The sequence below is a fragment of the Protopterus annectens genome, chromosome 5.part1 (assembly GCF_019279795.1).
Source record: "Protopterus annectens isolate FY-2018-M chromosome 5.part1, PAN1.0, whole genome shotgun sequence".
Lineage (NCBI taxonomy): Eukaryota > Metazoa > Chordata > Ceratodontiformes > Protopteridae > Protopterus > Protopterus annectens.
Genome location: NC_056736.1, coordinates 86,802,388 through 86,817,673, shown reverse-complemented (window position 1 = coordinate 86,817,673; position 15,286 = coordinate 86,802,388). Strand labels below are relative to the sequence as shown.

The 15,286-nt window shown below is 37.8% G+C and overlaps 1 protein-coding gene across 1 annotated transcript in view; it reads right to left on the bottom strand.

Moving 5' to 3' along the window:
• CLN5 (CLN5 intracellular trafficking protein) overlaps positions 1-15,286 on the bottom strand; it is a 220,823-nt gene that overhangs the window by 92,492 nt on the left and 113,045 nt on the right. The window lies entirely within an intron of this gene.

Sequence of the window (15,286 nt, the reverse complement as noted above, 5' to 3'; positions counted from 1 at the left end):
TTTTGGAATTGTGACCAAAAAGTTCAACCTTTGTCTCATCAAACCATAACACATTTTCCCACATGCTTTTGGGAGACGATGTATTGTTTTGCAAATTTTAGCAGGTACTGGATGTTTTTCTGTGTAAGAAAAGGCTTCTGTCTTGCAACCCTTCCCCATAGTCCAGACATATGGAGAAGATGGGAGATTGTTGTTGCATGTAGTACACAACCAGTACTTGCCAGAAATTCCTACAGCTCCTTCAGTGTTCCTGTAGGTCTCTTGGCAGCCTCCCTGACCAGGATTTTGTCTTGTCTTTTCATCAATTCTGGAGGGACATCCAGTTCTTTGCAACTTCACTGTTGTCCCTGATTGATACCTTTCAACAATGAGATCCCTTTGATGCTTTGTAAGCTCTCTGTGAACCATGGCTTTTGCTGTAGCAGGCAACTGAGTAAATGTCAGGAATATCCTACTAGTACAGCTGAACTTTATTTGGGGTTAATCAGCCTCTTTAATTGATGGCAGGTGCATACCCAAGAAGACTGAATGCTGTAATTAAATCAAAGGGTGCTTCAACAAAATGTTAGTTTAAGGGTGTGTACACTTATGCAACCAGCTTATTATATGATTTTAATTTTTTTATATTTTCCCCCTAACAGCTTTGTTTTTCAATTGAATTGTACAGGCTATAGGTCACATTAAATGTGGGAAAAGTTTTGAAATGATTTACTGTTGTCTCATTTTTTTATATCACAAAAACCTGACATTTAAACAGGGGTCTGTACACTTTTTATATCCACTGTATGTGTGTGTGTGTGTGTGTGTGTGTGTGTATACATATATATATATATATATATATATATATATATATATATATATTCCCTGTGGCAAGCATGTTTAACCATGGGCATTTGTACTGGCTGGCCTGACAGCGTGGGACCAACACATCTGCCCACTCTAGCAGTGACCCACGTTCAGATGGATTCAGAGCTGCTTGGTGGTTTCCCTGGTAGAACTCAGAACACCCATTGTGAGTTATTGCTTTAATGATAAGCAGTAAAGACTACATTCTCTACAACTGCATTTGTACAGCTGCATGCCCATACAACTTGTTTCATCAGTACTGCACTTTGTATACTCAAAGAATAACAAGACATACTGAAAGCAACAGCTTCCAATATCTGCAGTACGAGGGCACTAGACTTCTATAAAGCAGTTATCCTCCTTCCTCAGATGAAGAAGTTAATGGAATAATTAATAACCTCAAAGAAGCCTTGTGACTGATGCCTGGCAAGGTAAATGGAGAAGAATAAGTAGAAAAAAATAATGTTGAGGAGGTTGGTAGTGTAGCATATACACAGTTACAGATTACAGCACTTAAAGGTACTTACAGATTCACGAGTTCTTTTGTAAAGTTAATATCTGGAAGCTTGACTGACATTATCCTGTGTCAGTATTTGTTGTTGTCAATGCACTTAATTGCTGTTTCTGAAAATGTTATGTGAGGTGTTTAACTTTACTGATAATGATAACTTATTCTAACATTTTGATAGCCACTGGCTAGTGAATTTATCCAGTTTTTGATATTCATGTTCATTTTAAGCATGAGGAGCTTAATCTTGCATTGACTCTCCACACTTTACCTCCAAGGTACAATGTTTTGTAAAAAAATTATAAAAGCCGCCCTTATATATGAGACACAAGTTCCTTCTAAGTAGTCTAAAGAATACAGAAAACAAATAATGTTTATGAAGACTATCAGGGCAGTCTCATGTCTTCCAATCTATCCATTTTCATTAATATAAATCTCTGAACTTTCTTAAACTGAGCCAAGTGGCTTGTTTAAGCTGCAGAATGCAGCATAATATTCTGTAATTGGCTTGATCAAAGATATATATGAAGGTGAATAATGGCTTCTCGCAACTTGATGGCTACGCTTTAATATGAGATGTGCTAAAGTAAGCCTTTTAGACTTTGGATGCATCACAGGTTTACAGATTAATTTATTGCCTACAAGGATTCCCAAGACTTTTACTTGACTGCCTATTTTCAGTATCCCCATTAATTCTGCACTTGAACTCCATATTTTTTTCAAACTACCATGATGGCTGCACACTGATCAACAGTTTGAGCTCTTCCAGTGGGAGAAAAAATACGGCCAGTGAAACTGTCAGTTGGGGTGAACTTTTGTCACTGACTAGTAATTATACTGCATGGATAACAGCAAAGAAAAAAATGTGGAGAACCCAAAAGAAAATCAACCAGAAAAGGAGAAGAGAAAACTCTGGCAAAGAAGAATCCTGTAGCTTTTCAGCAAAAACGCATTTCAAGTTTTAGCTTTTGTACATGAGATGGCTTCCAGTAATTTAGATGAAAATAAATCAAAGGCATTTAGAGGTATTTAAAATAAATGAAATATATGAGGAATATATCAACTCAAACAACATAAGGTTGGCAAAATAGAAGAAACTAACTCGCTACAGAGATGATCTGGTAAAGCTGCAAAAAAATCAGAGGCTGAAATAAAGAAAAGACTGGCTGAGTATGAAGCTTCTCAAGAAAAGCAGTTTCAAAAAAATAGTAGAGGCAGACGACAAAGCAGACAGAGAACATGAGGGTTTCTGATGTAGCAGGGAAACTGGAAGGATCAGAGTGTACCACTTCTATGAAAGTAAAAATAAGTGACTAGACTGGTGTTCCACAGCAGGATTTGTTAACTGAAAGGGCAAATCATGGGTATGCTCCAAACCTGGTCATGAGCAAGCAGCTAAGGCCTATTGGTAAATATGTGATCATACCAGAAGAGAACAGTTGATCCTGACAAAACTGTGTCAGAAAGGAAAACAATTAAAATTTAGGGACAATGGAGTGTTCGTGGGAAAGGATTATTCACTGTACACCAAGCAGAAGAGAAGAAATTTTATACCAGAATTAGGCAGTGTTAAGAGGGCAGGCATGAGATTCAACTGCTGTATCCAGTTGTCTTCAGAATATTTTTTTCCTGGAGGATCAAAGACATTTGTGGATGCAGAACAGACTAAGGAGAAAATAAAAATGTTTAAGTAACAAAGAGTGAGCCAACAAGCAGAAGGGGACTGTGCCTCTCATTCTACTGGCAAGAAAGTCTCCAGTGAAACAGTTTTCATTGTTCCAAAGGAAAATGTTTGAGAAGGAGAAAAAAAGCATAGAAAATGACTAGAACCTGATCGCGAGACTGGTTTTGTGAGATGGAGATTATCAGGAAGACCAGCAACACTGCTGACATTAGTGAATAAATGGGAGAATATAAAGCACAAATCCCACTGGATACAGGAATAAACGTGAAATATGGTCTTGCAAGAAAAACTGGTTCAGAAAGACTAGAATTTTGTTAATTTTGTTAAACCTGTGAGTGAACTGTAAAGCACTCTACAATATGTCATTAATATTTACAAAGTCACTAAAGGGAATGAAGAAATAACTCTAAGTGAAACAGTTTTGGTTCTTATATTGTATAAAAACATGTACAGTGTGTGTTATATTCTAAAGCAGTTTTGTATAGTGTACAGTTAGCAGTATTTTAAATATGAGCTGGGGTCTTTGTAAGAGGTGTATATGTTAAATATGGTAAAGCAATGAAGTACTCTTTTTAGCTGTAAGGTGTACAGGAGTTAGACTGTAACAAGTTAAGAAAAGGTTGGTCAGAGCCAAGTTAAAGTTAACATATTAAGTCATGATCCTGGACTGCTGGTATTGGAGTGGAGTATAAAAATGTCTTCATAAATTTAGAATTAAGATAATAATTTCCTATATGTGTACAAGTATGAATGAAACAGTTTTAAAGCACTGCAGAGATGCAGAAAACCACAGGCACAGTAAGCTCACCATAAAACATCCAAAAACTTTAACAATTGTACAAAAATAAAAACAAGAACAACCATAAAATGCTTAACTTTTTCATCACATTTTTCGTCTCTAAACAACTGGGACTTCCTGAGAGCCAATAAAAAATCCCAAATTTTTCTATTGGATCTGAAGTAGTCCCAGTTGTTAAGGGACAAAAAAACGCTCTGACAAAGTTAAGCATTTCATGGTTGTTCTTGTTTTTATTTTTGTAAAATTATTAAAGTTTTTGACGTTTTATGATAAGCTTACTGTGTCAGTGGTTTTCCTGCATCTCTACAGTGCTTTAAAACTGTTTTTTAAGTTGGTGCTTCTACACTTTGAGCAATTGGTTCCCTGTTTGCTTTTTGGTTTATGAATGTCTAAATTCATATCCATGGCTTAAACTATGGACAAGAGTTTTTTTAAACAAACAGGCTTAAAAAATAAGACAAAATGATGAAATGCATGGAAAATGCTAGGCTTCTTGCATCTACAAAGTTATTAGTTTAATCTTCCCCGTTAACAAATGCTCTTACTTTGAGACAAAATGTCTGCATGTCCATGTAGTTGACCAGGGGAAGGCTATACATTGTGTTCTGAGTGCAATTTACAAAAATTATTTGATGCATCTGAAAAAATGTTTGCTGTTTTTTTCTCATTGCTGTCTGTTTTTGCTTGGACAGAAGCTGAGGGCAAGTGCAAGCAAATAATCCCGAGAGTTCTGTGCACTTTCTGCAGACAGAAATATATCAGCCCATTCCCATTGCATGCTGGCCCTCCAGATGAAACCAAGAGACCATAGGGTGGGGAGAAATGGGGTAGGGCATAAAATAAATATGTCCCAGCAGATGGTGACAACCCCCAGGATGCCCTAAGATCCATGCTGGCCCTAGCCCATATAGAGAATGTCTGAAGTTGTTGAAGTTGAAGCAGGCTGGTAGACATGAAAATGGATATGGGGCACTGGGTTAGAATGTCGTAGGATGAAGTAAGGAGAATAAAAACAGGGTAGTAATAAAACAGAAAGAGATATGGGAAAGAAGTAATAGGAATTATTTAGAGGGTCTGAAAAGGGTTAAAGTATTGCAGAATAGCAGAACAAGGCAAACTTAGGCCTATGACAAGAAAAATTATTGGATATCATATACAGGTATTAGAGATATTTCAGAAATTTTACGAAAATCTGTATAAAGCAGAGGAATATGGAAACTAAGAAAAGACACAAATGTTAATATTTAAGGAAGATTTAATTATGCCAAGGTTAATGGAAGATGAGCCTCAACAATTAATAGCAAAGATAGAAAAAGATGAGTTTCAACAATTAATAGCAAAGATAGCAAGACATAAGATAGGAGGAGAAATGAGATATAAATGATAATGTATAATCAATCAACAATGAAGTCATCAGGAACAGATGGTATTCCCTGGGAAGTTAGGAGGGAAAAGGGCATAAGATCTGGAAGGGAATTCCTTTGGAAGTTAGGAGGGAAGAAAGTGATAAAGATCTGGAAGGCTTTGTCTAACATTCTTTTAAAGGGGAAGGGAAGCACCAGCATCTTTAAAAAGCTGTGGTGGCTGCATTACCCAAAGATAATAACCCTTCAGACCCTGCTTCATATAGACCCATTTCAATTTTAAGCCATAAGTGTTTATGTCTATAATAGCTAAGAGAATGATAAAGGTGTTGCCAAAACTGATAGATATGGATAAATATAGTTTTGGGAGGGAAAGCCAACATTTGACAAAATTAATGAACAATGATGACCCAGAGAGAAGTAGAATGTAACAAAATATGACTACTGTTGGTTGGTCTTGATGCAGAGGGGGCATTCAATAGAGTCAGCTGGGATTTTATGAGTAGGGCAATGGAATGGTTTGCATTCCTTTATAGATTAATTGGGTTTATTAGGAGGCTATATTAAAGGTTGGAGACAAGAATTAATGAGGGAGGGTTCCTCTTCCACAAGCTATGTTTTAATAGAGGAACCAGACAGGGTTTTCTTCTTTCCATTTGTTATTTGCTTTATACTTAGAATGACTGGCAATGAAAATAAGGTAATCACAAATTTAAGGACCTAACTGGTATGGTAATCATGAAAAGTTCTGTAGATGATATTATTTTGTACTAAATAGATCCAGAAAATTACAGTTCTGTGGTGTGGAACATTTGAGACAATTTCAAGTCTTTTTGTGATGTAAAATGAATGAAGATAAAACAAAGGCTACATCAGTAAACTATGTACCCACACAAGAATTGGCTCAGCGATACTCATATTTATGTGGACAAGATAAGATAAATTATTTAGCTGTATGGATTAAAAAGGATTATGTTATGGCAGCTATGGACGTGGGAATAAACTAAACAAAAGATAAAATTAAGATACAACCAGTGGAAATGTTTTTACAGGTTCACAGTTAAGTACTAAGCAATCAGTCTGCAGGCCATTACAACCATGTTCAAAAACCTCTAGTTTCAAAAAGGGCAAGACAAGATGGGCCAGTGTAGAATTTCAAGCTGTCTACCCATTATCTTTTTTTTTTTTACGGTCATGTTTTTGCCTCTTTCATTTTCCTTAGTGGATAGTGGAATGACATTGGAGGTAGTATATGGGTGCAAATTACTAAGAGTGAATGCTCAGAAGACTGGCCATTCATTTTTTTCAAGCATGAGTTTAGAAAGCTGCAAGCATTCAGCCATGCCCCAATGGTGGGGGTTGTGCAATGTGCTGATCACAGAAGTCATCCCTTCAAGCACCCCCCCATAATAGTATAAGCAGTATTTTCCTGATCTCAACCAATGAAATCATACTAAGTGGGTCACACCCCTTCACTCCTCCCCCTCCTTTGCTGGCTGCTCTAGTGCCAGCATTGCTAATCAAGCCCTGGTCACCTGGGTAGTAGCAAAGGCTCCACCCCTCCATCCCTTTTCCATGGTGCCAGTTGGAGGTAGTATATATTAGAAGTGTGCCCCCCACACACAGGCTGTCAGCACTTGCAGTCTAGAACTCACAATTGCAATATGGAACCATTTAGCATTGTGTTTCAGTTTGTGTTAACAAAGAGTATATTCACCTTTATATAATTATCTTCACATAGCAAGAAAGAAGGAGATTCCAAATTGTGGGTACCAGTTCTTGTTAAATATGACAATATCATAGTCAGCATTTAGAAGGGGAAGAATGTAGGGTACAGCAATCAGAAGCAAAATGTTACAGTACCAAGTATGGTGTTACTCCTGGTTAGGCACTGAAAAATGTGTTCTAAGTTTGTAATGTCCATTTAAATTTAGGTGACTAACACCCATAACAGTGCTATTATATTTTATGTTCAGTTACACTAAACTGCAAGGTATTTTCTGCACTGTATAGTAGTTATGGGTGGCTTAAGCTGCCCACGAGAAAGCATACTGCTTTCTATTTCTAGCTGTAGTAGATTATTAAGAAAGTTTTCATGCTCTACAGTAGACATAAAAAGGGTTATATAAAACAACAACAAAAAAAACCAACACTGAATTCTTATTTCCTACGAGTTTTATATGCAATTGTAACTCTGGATTATTTTCTATTAATCTCACTTTTATATAGTTTCATATCAGTACTGAGATATGCTCTCTAGTTCTGTTTGTTCTACAGTAATATCACAAAAAGAAAAAAAAAACTTTGAGACTACCTGTAAACTTCTTGCATTTTGTCACATTTGTTAGATGTAATTTGTAAAGGTCCAAAAAAGACCACAGAGATGGAAAGTTTCCAGTTCACTGTCTGTGGACCTGCATCCAATCCACTTCAAAGTAGGTAGACTGGTCACACATCTTGTGCCAAGCTGTAAAACAACAAAATCCCCACTTATGGCACCAGGTCCTCAGTCAGTAACTGAAGGTCTTGATCTAAAAAAAATGTAGGTACCATTTGAGAAGTCTGGATCTCACTAAATATGTGTTTTCTTTCTTTCTTTTCACTGCAAATGACAGTATTTGCCAGTTCACTGACTGTAGCTTTCAAAAGGCAAATAAGAATTGGAAAGAAATAATTGTGCTGTGGATGATGGGAAGGGTACGGTGTGAGGCAGTCTTGGAAAAGTTTATTGGCTGAGTACTCCTAATGCCTCTTTTTATGAGAAGCTATACTTCAGAGATTGTAAACACTGTTACTCATTAAAAAGTGACCCTAAGTTTTTTTTTTTTTAACCTTTGTCCTTTACCAGCTTTCGACTATTAAACCTCCACACAAACATTACTGACACATTTTCCTATTGTCTTGCTTGGCATTAGCATCTTTCATCATTCTAGAGTATTCTCCATATCTTTTGATCACCTCAATTTTATATACAGGCAATGAGGATGAGTGTTAGGTATCATCCTTAGTTGGTTCAAATTTTTTTTTCACATACTGTTAGCCAGCAGACATAACTTTAGATCTTATGTGAGTGCATCCTTCTATTCTCATTATGCTGAGTTACAGAGTGTTCCTTTCCTTGGCAGATTCTTGCTCCCATCAGTTGCCTTCTAATGTGGCAAGTATACCTGCAGTCCTACCCACTAGCGACACCAAACTCCTCTCACATCGCAATTATGCCTACAGTCTTACCACTAGTGACACCAAACTCCTCCTTTGGGGCAGGTGACGTAGCACTGGCTGCTCACTCCTACCCCTTCCCTGGACCTGTTTGATTAATTGAAATTAGGCCACCTGGGTCAAAGGCAGAGTTATATCTTTCAACTCCATGAAGCAGCTCAGAAAACATCTAAATGTTGGTCAGCAAAGACAGCTCAGAAAACGTCCAAAAGCTGTTTAGTTTTAACAGCAATTTTTCATATTTATAAGCATCAAATTAATCCAACATGATCTGGCAGTGAGCTAATTTAAAATTAAGCAAAGCAAACAGTATGAATCTGGGTATGGTGGAAATGTGGAGGAGGAGACAATTTGCAATGAATTGTAAATGGATACTTATAGTACATGGTTAAGATGTGGGTTAGAACACAGAAGGACAGTAGAAGAAAATGAGACAATAATATGAAGAAGATAAATATCAGTACGAGTAGTGTATTATGACCCAGATGGGAGCACAACACAGGCTGACTGAAGAGATAACTGCTGACTTGTCGCTGCAATTGGCAGACAGAAATAGTAATAAGCAAATTTAAAATAGTCAGGAAAAGTCAGTCTATTAATTAAATATTTTTTATGTTATGTCTTTCACATTGTAAATAGTGGACATTGCGGATTAATCTCTTTCTGATCAAAATCAATTCTAAGCAATTTTTTTAAACACCTTTATTGAATTATCACTTGTGACATAGGCAAATTTACATTTACATAAAAGTAATCAAACTGTATTAAGTTCACGTATATAAACATTATACTTCACATATATTGCTATATATCATATAACCTAAGCAACATTACATAAATTATTCAGTTCCTGCCCTATTAAAATAAGTAACATCTTTATTAAACCATCACTTATGACATAGACAATCATACATTTATATAAATGGAAATAAACCACACAGACCTAATCCTAGTTGCAAGCATTTTAAATCACAGACTATACTGACACACTTCCAGTTGCAAACATTATACTTATAATCTGCACAGTCATTTTCAGTGAAACATAAAAGCTCATTTAAGTCCTGCCTTCTTTTAAACATCATTCCTCCCCTGTATGTATTGTTCACACAATTTTCATTTTTTCCTATGTAGGTTGCCTTACCCTTTTCTAAAGATCTCAATTCCAGTTGTCTTATCTCTTTTACTATATTCACTACTTCTAGTACAGTTGGTTTAGATTTTGAATTCCACTTTCTAGTAATTGTTTTTTTTTTGGCAACCACCATAATTAGCCACAACAAGGCCTTACCATATCTAGGCAATTCTGATTCTGTATCATAGCTGAGAAAAATAATCTCCCTCTGCCCACCTAGCATCTCTGACGGTGCATACCACAGGGAATCCTTAAAGTCCACAAACTTACTGCACTCCCAGAAAATATGTTCCCAATTACCTCTTTCTTCCCTGTCACACTTCCAACATTTGCTGTCTACCTCAGGAAAAATTCTCTGGAGTCTACTTGAGTTATAAAAATACCTAAGTAAACATTTCCAAGCAAAAATCTTAAATCTTCTAGATTTTGTTGCATATTTGGGAAACATGCATATATCCTCCAATTGTTTCTTTGTGAATTGCTTATCCAATCTCCCTTCCCAATCCTTTTTAACCTCTTCTGACCGATTCTTATAGTTATCATGCAATATTTTATATGCTCTACTAATTATTCCTTTTTTAATGGCAGTTTCTTGTCTTAGATTCTACTAAAAGCTCTAACAGTGCTGGTCTTTCATTTAGGATGTCCCCATGTCTTTCCCTTTGCCTATACTCTGATCGCCTTCCCTATCAAGAATTGCTGTCTCTAAGTTGCAGTCCAAATAAATTCTTAGCGTCTTCCCATTCTATAATCTTTCCTTGTCTAGTTATTTGCTCCCAATACCTTGGTTCCTTTGCCAGTTTCGTTTTATAAATTCCAGCCCTCTTGCCTATTGTCTATATCCCTAACTGCAGTCATCCCTATCGGCAGAATCTCCTTTCTCCATTCCTGTGTTGGCTTTGGCTCAGTTTTTAGGATGCTTTCTGCTACCTTATGGATATAATATTCTGTACAATTACTGTTATTCTCCTTAACAGCCTCCATCCAAAATCCCAGTCTCTCCATGTTACTTGAGCTTCCCCCCTATTTCATCATCATCCCTTTCCACTCTGAATTATAGTTTTCTGCTTGTGCTATGAATAGGAATCTTAACCGTGTAGCTCTTAAATACCCCCTTCAGATTGGGTAATCCCAATCTGCCTTGTTCTATTGGAAGAATCATCTTATTCCACTTGACTCTTGCCGTCTTCCCCTCCCAGATAAAGTCCTTCAGCTCTTTACTAATTGCTATCCACAACTTCTCCTCTGGTTGATAAAAATATGCCTGACTTGTGTATAAGACTAATGGGACTAAAAACATTTTAACTGTTTGTATCTTACTATCCATATCCGTATAATAAAGCTTACATTTTCTCAGTCTTTGTACTATCTTTTGTTTAGTCTCTTCTCACATATCCTGAGCTACTACACCAGCATAACATTTTTTTTTAAAAACTTTATTGAATTGTCACTTGTGACATAGGCACATTTACATTTATATAAAAGTAATCAAAACTGTACTAACAAGCTAAAATTAACAAACATTATGCTTCACATGTATTGCTATATATCACATAACGTAAGCAACACTACACAAATTATTCAATTTCTGCCCCTTTTTTAAACAAGAAACATCTTTAGTAATCATCACTTACGACATAAGCAATCATACATTTATATAAATGGAAATAAGCCACATGGACACAATCCTAGTTACAAGCATTTTACATCGCAAACCACATTGACACACTCCCAGTTCATTTTCAAACATCACACAGTTCATCTAAGTCCTGCCTTCTTTTAAACTCATTCCTCCCCTGTATGTATTGTTCCCACAATTCCCATTTTTTTTCCTATGTAGTTTGCTCCTACCTTTTAGTAAAGGTCTCAGTTCTAGTTGTTTTATCTCTATTACTATATTCACTACTTCTAATATAGTTGGTTTAGATTTTGATTTCCATTTTCTAGTAATTGCTTTCTTGACAGCCACCATAATTAGAGACAGTAAGGCCTTATCATGTTTTGGCAGTTTTGATTCTGTATCACAGCTCAGAAAAATAATCTCCTTTGTCACACCAATATGCCCACCCAGCATCTCTGACAGTGCATCCCGCAGGGAATCCTTAAATTCTGTCAGCTCACTGTACTCCCAGAAAATATGTTCCCAATTACCTCTCTCTTCACTGTCTGACCTCCAACATTTGCTATCTTCCTGAGGAAAAATTCTCTGAAGTCTACTTCAGGTATAAAAATATCTTTATACACATTTCCAAGCAAAAATCTTAAATATTCTAGATATTGTTGCATATTTGGGAGACATATACATATATCCTCCTAGTGTTTCTCTGTGAATTACTTATCCAGCCTCTCTCTTCCCAATCCTTTCTAACCTCCTCTGATTGATTCTTATAGTTATCACGCAAAATCTTATATGCTGTACTAATTATTAATTTTTTTAAGGGCACCTTCTGTTCTAGATTCTACTAACAACTCTACCTTTGCTGGTCTTTTGTTTAGGACCCCCTTTCTTTCTCTTTGCCTATAATCTGATATCAATCCTCGATAGGGAAGGCAATCTCTAACCTGCAGTCCAAATACATTCTTGGCATCTTCCCACTTTCCCTCTCTAGTTATTTGCTTCCAATACCTTGGTTACTTTGCCAGTTTTCTCCAATAAATTCCAGCCCCCTCTTGTCTATTGTCTATATCCCTAATTATAGTCATCCCTATCAGCAAAATCTCCTTTCTCCATTCCCGTGATGGCTTAGTTCCTAGAATACTTTCTGTTACTTTATAGATATAATATTCTGTATGATTTCTGTTATTCTCTTGAAAGGCCTGCATCCAAAATTCCAGACTCGCCTTGTTTCTTGAGCGCCCCCCCCCCCGTTTCAACATCATCCCTTTCATAGGTTCATAGGTAGGTACTAGGCTATCTGCCTGAAGGCATTTATATGCCTAGCCAGAATGTGTTGGCTTTTGCCACCCCCCCTTAGATTAGTTCCCTGTGCCTCTGCCCAGCAGAGCCACTGAAGTGATCCCCAGGGTAAACTTTCTGTTTCCCATCCACTCGTCAAGATTTCTCTTGAAGAGTGTTAGCGAAGAGCTCTGCCTAATGTAGAATGAAATCTTGTTCCAAAGCATGGGATGTCTCTGAGACAGGAATCTATCCGCACAGCACGTCTTATTTATTGTTGTGGTGAGGTTTAGATCCCTAGAGCATGTGGCTTGAGGGGATATGGTTTTCTTTAGGTGGAGCATGTCCACCAATTCTGGGTTGGACATACCTTGTATGTCAGGCAGAGATTACCTCTGACTAGGCGATATGCAACTGAGTGCAGCTGGAGTTTCTTCAGTCGAGCTGCATAGGGCATCTGTTTGAGGCCAGTGATCGTCTTGGTGAGGTACTTCTGTGGTCTTTCCAGCTGTTGCTTGTGTCTTGTAAGGTACATCCCAAATGAGGCGTTGTACTCTATGATGGGTCTGATGAGTGATGAGTAGAGGGGCCCAATGACCTCTTTTGATCTGGATGTGAACCCTTTTGTGATTAGGTGGGCCACACAGAAGGATTTTCTAACCACTTTGGCAATGTGATTATCAAAGGAGAGATTACTATCTACTTGGGTCCCCAGATCCCTTGTTACATCTTCCGTATTTAGGGGACTACCACCTATGTGGTAGTTTGTGGGTACTTTGTTTTTTCCAAAGGGGATGACTATGCACTTTTTGGCATTTAGCTTGAGGCCATGATTTTGACACCAGGTATCCGTCTCAGTGAGACCCTTTTGGAGGATGTCTGTGTCAGCCGGAGAGTCAATTATAGCCCCTTGTTTGCAGTCGTCTGTGAACTTGTTCAGCCATACTCCTCCTGTGCTTGCCTGTACCTCTGAGAAGTATATGCTGAACAGGAGGGGTTCTAGGACTGAGCCCTGGGGAACGTCACTTGTAACAGGTATAGAGTTGGACCTAGCTCCCGCAACTCTCACCATGTGGGTTCTGTCCGTGAGTCAGCTGGCAACCCATCTTGTGACATAGGGATTTATGTTTCCACTTTCAATTATAGTTTTCTGCTTTTGCTATCAAACTGGGTAATCCCAATCCGCCCTGTACTACTGGAAGAATCAGCTTATCCCACGTGGCTCTTGCCTTCTTCTCTCTCAGATAAATTATTTCAGTTCTTCATTAATTGCTATCCACAAATTCTCCTCTGGTTGATAAAAATATGCCTGACCTGTCTATAAGACTAAAGGGACTAAAAGCATTTTGACTGCTTGTATTTTACTATCCATATAACAAAGCTTCCATTTTCTCAGTTTTTGTATTATCTTTTGTTTAGTCTCTTCCCACATATCCTTAGCTGCCACACCAGAATCATTTTAATCCATACTCCTAAAGACTTCATTTTATCATGTCCTCATAAATATGGATATCGCTGAACCAATTTGTGTGGGGGTACATAATTTCAGCTACTGCCTTTGTCTTAGCTTCATTCATTTTGTATACTGAAAAGATATGTAAATGTTTCAAAATGTTCCACAACACTGTAATGTCTCTTTCTGGTTTTGTCAGGTATAAAAAAAAAAAAAAAATTCTAAGCTTGTTTCCTGCCTTTCCTGTAAGTCTAGTCCAGATACAGATTTGATGTATCCAGGACTGTTTGCAAGCTTCTGAGCCCCCAAGCCTTTCTATGTTGGAGGGAAGCCTTTTAGATTAATTTTCTTAGAACTAGACAGTTTTCTAGTTTCAGCACTCAAATCTGTTTCCTTGAACTCAGCACTTGTTCAGAACTCACTGTAAGCACTAAAATAAACCACAAATTACTACAGCACTCAACTTTCCTCACTTGACTAGAGAAAAACAGTTTTTAGTACTTAATAAATAAGCACCAATCCAGGCATGTCTAAGGGTCAGCTCCTGGTGGTTTCTCCTGCCTACCTGATGAATCTGGGCATCTTGGGGCAATGCAGCAATTGCCTCGTGTACACAGACATCCCTCTTCTCCTACCACCCAACACTACAACCTTTGAGAGATGCACTTATACAGCCAAACTGGAAGCAAAGCTCTCTTCACCCAAGACTGGACTAGACAGTCAAGAGGAGAAGGTAAACACTTGCACCACACCACACTCATCACATAGTCCCTCAAAACCTACACCACCAAAACACACAAATAGAAACACAAAACACACACCAACATTCGCAGAGGCTCTAAAAAAAAATCTAACCAAGCAACAGGGATCTCCAAAGCAGAAACGCAAGCAACCTCCACCCCCCCCAACACAACCCAAATGACACATAGCCCACAAACTCAGTGTGCCACTCAACCACAGCCCATAAGGCATAACAATGTACCCAACACTCTAGTCAAAAGTGACTCTATAGTCAGGCACACTGATGATGAGAAAGTTACTGTCAGGTGCCAGGATCCGACACATAACACATGCACTCAGGTCACTCCACAACAAGTACAAATATGACTCTGTCATTGTCCATGTTGGTGTGAATGACCTGAGACGTACCACCCTGGACTACATGAAAAGAGACATGGAGGAGCTGTCCAATCTTGTAGCTCAGGCAGGTATGACCCTAGTCCTGAGGAGCATCCTGCCATCACCCAGAATGATACCACAGTACAAGGACAAATGATTGACCAACAATTGGCTAAGCTTCTGGTGTCATTCTAAGGGGATCCAGTATCTGTCTGCCTGGGATAAAATGATCAACAAACCACAATGCTTTGCCAGAGATGGCCTGC